The sequence below is a fragment of the Carcharodon carcharias genome, chromosome 16 (assembly GCF_017639515.1).
Source record: "Carcharodon carcharias isolate sCarCar2 chromosome 16, sCarCar2.pri, whole genome shotgun sequence".
NCBI classification, from domain to species: domain Eukaryota; kingdom Metazoa; phylum Chordata; class Chondrichthyes; order Lamniformes; family Lamnidae; genus Carcharodon; species Carcharodon carcharias.
In genome coordinates, this window is record NC_054482.1 from 18,307,330 (window position 1) to 18,314,259 (window position 6,930).

The 6,930-nt window shown below is 45.9% G+C and overlaps 1 non-coding gene across 1 annotated transcript; it reads left to right on the forward strand.

Annotated features, from left to right (window-relative positions):
• Positions 1–1,681: 1,681 nt before the first annotated feature.
• Positions 1,682–1,788, forward strand: LOC121289487. Its single transcript, XR_005945582.1, has one exon. It is a non-coding gene; the product is annotated as a U6 spliceosomal RNA (small nuclear RNA).
• Positions 1,789–6,930: the final 5,142 nt, after the last annotated feature.

The window sequence follows — 6,930 nt, forward strand, 5'->3', positions numbered from 1 at the left end:
ATTCACATACACACACAGATGCAACGACAAACATGCTACACACACACACACACACACACACACACACACACACACACACACCCACACACACACACACAAACATACACACAAACACAACTACAAACATACACACACACACACCCCAACCCGTCACATCGTCACTTACAATGTGTTAGGCCTTTACAACATCCAAATGTGGCTTTGCACTGAAATGTACAACAGTTAGGATTGCCAACTCAGGGCTGACATATTCCCAGAGGTGGCATCATATGGCCTCTTGATAGCAACTGCACCATCTCCGCACACCCACTACTGATCACCAAGCATGTTCACATGCAATGCCTGCCACACCAACAAGAATGTAAATAGTTTATTTTATACCTGATTGGCCTACAGTCCAGAATCAACCATGCAAAAAAATTTTCCATGTCTAATATTTTCACAACTAATTTTTCAGCAAATGAACATGTCAAACACTGTGGATTGGATTTCAGTGGCAAATGCCATTCATTTCACTTCTAAATTCCCAAAGACCTTTTTATGAGCCTTTGCACTGGGAGTTGCCACTGGTCAACCCCATCCAAAAGGTGCAGCGCCCTCTATCGGGCAGCTAGGACCTGTGTAAAGTGGGAAAGCCATTGTACATTCCCTTAACTAATCAGGTTGATGACCAGCACAGTGTCTGAACCAGGAAGTGTAGGTTAAAATATGGAGTTCAAGTCAAGTCAGGTACAGATATAAATTGGGAAATAAAGATGGAATTAAGAGTGAGATAAAGGAGACAGAGGGTGGATTTTTCCCTGCCCATTGGCAGCGGGCATGTTTGGCGGTGTGAGTAGACAATATGGCTAGGAGGCCAAAAATCGGTTTCACGATGCTGTGAAACCAGTTTGCAATCGTCCAGTCGGGCTGCGTTTCCCACCGTTGGATGTCGGGAATTCATTGTAATACATTTGCTTCTCAGTATAAGCCCAGTTCAATCATCCCCCCATGCTGAATCATCCCAGCATCTCGACGTACAACTGAACGTGAGCGACGTGCACCTGGCGAGCTGCACTTCACTCAGGACTTCGAGGTTTGTTTGCCCACCTTGCTTCAGGCAGCACTTGAGATCATCAGCGCCAGGCTTTACAGACAGCACCACATCACTTTTAGGGGAGCTCAAAGGCAGATCGCTAACTATCAGACCAGCCGTAAGCCGGGGGTGGCTTTTCAATGGCTGCAGGGCTAGGATTTGCTTGGAGAAGGGAGAGAAGTGGCCTCAGGCAAGGGAAGAGGCTGCTGGGCGAGGGCTGTACTGGAGAAGGGGGGGTATCCCTGGGTGTTAGTGGGGCAAGTGGCCTCAAGATGGTGAGGGCTGAGGAGGCAGTCTCCAGGGAGAGGAGGCCAGATGGAGATGTGAGGGTGTGTGAGGGAGTGAGTGGTGATGTCCCTTGAGATAGCAGTGAGTGAGATGCCAGTGAATGTGTGATGGTCTTGTGAGTCTGTGAGTTTAGAGTAATGAGATGAATACCTTACGTTGGAGGCATGGGTGAGATCATTCACCCAAGTGGTTATGGTACTGGGTTTGTAACCCCAAGATCAAGAGTTCAAATCTCACAATGCCAAACTATGAAACAATGTAACTTCATCTGAAAAAAAAGATGGAAATGTGTTTGTACTCGAAAGAGTTAAATCTCATGTGCTCGCTTCGGCAGCACATATACTAAAATTGGAACGATACAGAGAAGATTAGCATGGCCCCTGCGCAAGGATGACACACAAATTCGTGAAGCGTTCCTTCTGCACAGGATGGCCAGACTATTCTGTGCAGCATTGGCACTGATTACCACTGTCATTGCCAACCAAGCCGGAGTGGTGAGCTCTGGTGAGCCCTTCTATTGGCCACGATGAAGAGCCTTTGCGAGGCTGCCAGCGCTTTATTTGGACAGGACGCTGGGTGGCCATTGGACCTGGCAGTCATTGCATTCCCGCCAGCGCCTGCCCACTCCCGCTATCCCCGGGAGCTGTGCTTCACGCTGGCTAGACCTTAATTGGCCCACCCGCGCAAAATGGCAGCGCAGAGCCGATGTCGGCTGGTGATCGGCTCCGTGCCCGCCTGCGCCCGCTCCTGAACAGCCCGCCCGACGGGGAGAAAATTCCAGCAATGTGAGCTTGGTTTCCTCCAACTAAAGAATGTCAGTAAAACAAAGGTGTTGTGCCTCCCAGCACAGAGGGGGCACTAAAACCTTAAAGAGGCTACGGCATAGATTCACCATGGTGCAGGTGAGTTACCATGGATGGAAAACAATAGTGATAAGAAATAATTTGCAATAATTCAGCCGCTGGAGCAGGGAAAGCTGAGCAGATTTAAAACTGCCGTTATAAGAGGGAGGTGAAAGGTCAGGCGACATCTCTTTATTCAGAGAATTGTTCGCGCAAAGAATGCTTTGGCCTCAGAACGGTTGAGGTAAAGTTTATTGTCATCTTTAATGGGAAAATTGGATAAACATTAGTAGCTGAATATACAGGTCAATGGGGAGAAAGCAAGGCAGTGGGCTTAGTTTGAATTACTCCAGTAAAGAACTGGCATCGACATAAAGGGGCCTATGGACTCCCTCTACCGTAACCCTCATTGCCTCTTTGGTATACAGTGCTCCAAAGCAGATGTTGTGTCTAATTGGTCCCTGCAGGAGCAGTGAAGTTGCTGAAGACCAACGCAGGTTCACTTATGCTGTCCAATTCTGAATCTTTCAACCGGTGACTAATATTGACAGTAACTGATGTTAATCCATCTCAGCAGCAAGATTTGAACATTCAGTGAACTGACCCAGGGATGTTCAAATAACCAATAGCCCTAGGTTAAACCATTCAAAGTGAACGCATGCCTCACTGTAGGTCCGAATCCTGACTGAGGTAGAGGTCATATCGTATGATCCCTTAATATATAACAATTGGTTCACGTATTCTCCTTGACTGGTTTCAATTGTTTGAGGGCATCAGAAAGGACTTTTCCAGAGAATCTGTTTTCCTAATGGGGTGGAGTGGGGGTGGGGTACAGAGAGGGTGGGATTAGGGTCGGTGGTGTGGTATAAAGTGCTTAGTTGATGATGTTCTAGCTGATATGGTATACACAGCTTTGATGGACCAGCTGCTCTTTTCCTGCCCATCATTATTATTTGCTTGTAGAATCTGACTGTAGGCAAGCAGGTCTCCAGCTTTCAACTCCACTCTCAAGTACAGGAGCTGCCTGGAACTTATAGCTCTGGATGCCCCAAATTTACTGTCAGATCGAAACGCCCCATGTAGGAGATAAGTGTAGGCAACCAAATGGCAGTGGCAATGTGCCTCCAAATTGTGGTTCAAAGTCTCAGCAGAGAATGCAACCAAACAACAAATCTAAAACTGGGGGAGGGCAGACTCCTTACTGAACCCAGAAAAAGATAAGAGAGAGAAGAGAAGAATCATGTGGCACTGAAAGGCACCATTCAGCCCATCGTGCCTGTGCTTGGGCGGACCCATCCCAGATTTGCACTAAGTGGGTAGGAAAAAGGATGTTTTACCTGCTGGGGCTTTCACGTTGTACCGCCCCAATCCTGCCTCATTAATCATGCCTTCCTGAGAAACCCACCTTTTCACTAGCCGTTTGATTTGCCCACCAATTGAGGGGACTCATCACATGTTTTCTGGATTTTTCTGGCAATGGATGGTCCCCCTGCATCACCTCCCCCAATCTGCCTGCAGCCAGTAGCTGTGGGGGGTGGGGGTAGGGTGGGGGGGTTGCGGGGTGGGTGGCAGTAAGAACATCCTGCAATGCAGCTCAACATGGACCCACTGAGTTGCCAGCGATCCCCCGCCACAATGATGGTCAATGTGGCCACTGTTTCTTTCGTTGAGTGTTCAAAATGTTGGGCCCTGACCTGCCTCAAAGGTGCCCAACTCTCCTGGTGGGGCTGTCAAAAAGCCCCATATCTGCTGACCCCCTGCACCATCGTGGGCCCATCCGCTATCCTAACAGGATGCCAAATGCGAATTCAGACAATTTGGAGGTTCCTGGGTGGTCGTTGCCGGCAAACACATGCTTGGGACCCCCCATTTGGTCCTGTCATCAGGGCACCAAAGCCGGCAAGAAAATCTAACCCATTGTCACTGTAGCTGGCCGCAGTATATCAGCTGTTGCAGTATGTCACTGGCTGAGGTCTTTCCATATCCTGTTAACCACATTAACCAGATTGAATTGAGATCTCAACTTGCTTCCCGTGTATTGTTCTTGCTCAGATGCTGCTCTTGTTGATGTCTCTGGAATTTAGAATGATCCTATTCAGGCTTCATTTCACAATTACATAATGAATAAGAGCTGCTGACTTTGCTTTGGTCTTCTCCCTTTGGAGACTGTGAGATAATTTGTTGCCTAAATGCCTCACCATCAGCAAATGGATCATAACCTCCTCCCAGTTTCTTTTAACCTAACAAAAAGACGATAATTGCCTTTTACAGTGAGGAGCCTGGGGCCACAAAGGAATATGAAGGAAAGATTTTTTATGAATTACCTTTTGCTTACATGTTAGCTGTGGCTCCATTGGTAGCGCACTTGCCTCAGATTTGCCAGGATGTGTGTTCAAGTCCCAGTCTACGACTTGAACACAAAAATCAAGGCTGATACTCCAGTGTGGCACTGAGAAAGTGCTGCACTGTCAGAGGTGCTGTTTTTTGGATGGGATGCTAAGCCAAGGCCCTATCTGCCTGCTCAGGTGGATGTGAAGGACCCTGTCATGATAATAATTGATTGTGGTAGTGGACTCCAGTATTAGAGACTATACGGTACTCTGTAGTAGAGAGGAGGTCATCTGACCTGAGAGTTGAAGGTCATATAGCACGTTGGAGCCTGTCTTGATAGAATTCAGTTACTGCAGGTATGTGTTTATGTTAGAAAAATGTGTTATCAATAAAATTGGTTCAGCTACAATCTTGATGGCCTCTGTGCGTCATTGAAACAAAACACAAGCCGTGGTGCCAGAAGTAAACTAAATGAAACAATGGAGGCTCTGAAAACGCTGACAAAGCTCCGTTTGGAGGGAAATCTCACTGAAAACTGGAAGAGGTTCTGGCAGCGATTCGAGCTGTACCTCACAGCGACAGGCAGTGGTCAAAAAGACCCTCAGCTTGCATCATTTTTCACACGGCAGGGGGAAGAAGCCCTAGAAGTCTATAACACATTCACGTTTGAAAGTGATGAGCAACGAAATGACATGAAGGAAATAATGGAAAAATTTGAAGCCTACTGTAGCCTTAAGAAAAACACCACGTATGAAAGATACTGATTTGTTACATGCATGCAAGGCAGTGACAACATTAGTCAGTAAGTAACTGAGCTGAGAAAACAAACTAAATCATGTGAATTTGGGAGCCTGAGAAATCACTCATCCAAGATAGCAAATGACTCTCGGAGAGAATGGTTTTTGAGAGAGCTGATCTCACGCTGGCGAAAACAATAAATCTCTGCAGAGTGGCAGAGACAACAAAATGCCAGATTAAAGAGAAGACAGGATGATAAGCCACACACGGTAAAGCAGTTAGGCGCAGTTAAACAGAAACAGCCCTGGGAAAGAACAAATAGACAATCTGAACGTAAAAAGAACAAAACTGCTATTGAAACATTTAAATGCAGCTGATGCAGAACAGAATATTTATCATGTAGTTGTCCAGCCTATGGAAAACAATGTAAGAATTGTGATAAACAAACTCACTTTGCAAAGATGTACAAATTGAAGCAAGTGCCCACAATTGCAGATGATGGCACAGACACTGAAATTGAACTTTTCATTGGTGCAGTAACAACAAATTCCAAAGAGGACAAATTGAAGGCTGATTTAAAAATTGCCAACATGATGGTGAATGTCAAGCTTGACACAGGTGCACAAGCAAATGTCATTCCCATAAACCTGTATTGTAAGATAAGCAAAGAAAAATAGCTAACTAAAATAAAAGTGAAGCTGTCTACTGCTGCAGGTGGAAAAATTGCATTAGAAGGTAAGTATCCACTTAGAGTGAACTAGAAAAAACGGTCTCAAGCCCTTCCATTCATACTGGTGAAAACTGATGCCAAATCCATTTTTGGAAACAACACTTGTGAAAATCTGAAGCTAATCAAGAGAATAATGACTGTCACCACTGATGACATCCTGAGCAAGTATAAAGATGTGTTCCAGGGGATTGGTTGCCTAAAAGGAGAACACACCATCAAGATTGACAAAACTGTGACACCCAAAATGCATCCGCCCAGAAAAATACCAGTACTGCTGAGAGACCGACTGAAAGCAGAGTTGGGAAGAATGGAGAAACATCATCAATAAAATTGAAGAGCTGACAAAGTGGGTTAGTCCAACTGTAACTGCAGAAAAATCAAATGGGAATCTGTGAGTCTGTCTGGATTCCAGGGACCTAAACCAGGCAGTACAAACAGAGCATTACCAGCTGCCCACAGTAGGGGAGATCATGTGTAAGCCAGCTGATGCTAAATACTATTAAATCTAGGATACAAATTCAGGCTTCTGGAAGGTCAAGCTGGATGAGCACAGCTCCTATCTCTGTACTTTCAACATACTATATGGGCGATACAGGTTTTTAGGCTTACCTTTTGGTATTAATTCACTCCGGAGGTGTTCCACAGAACATTGAAGCAGCTGTTAGAAGGATTGGAGGGTGTGGAAATCTATATCGATGATGTGCTGGTCTGGGGAGCCTCATGAGAACGGGACCACAGACTGAGGCAGCTGCTGGCCAAAGCTAGAGAGGGGAACCTCAAGTTGAAGAAGGAAAAGTGCAAAATAGGTCTTCATGAAATCAACTACATTGGGCATGTGCTAACAAGTGAGGGACTGAAGCCGGATCAGAGTAAAATCGAAGCAGTCGTGAACATGCCACCCCCAGAATGTAAAAAAAGACTTGGAG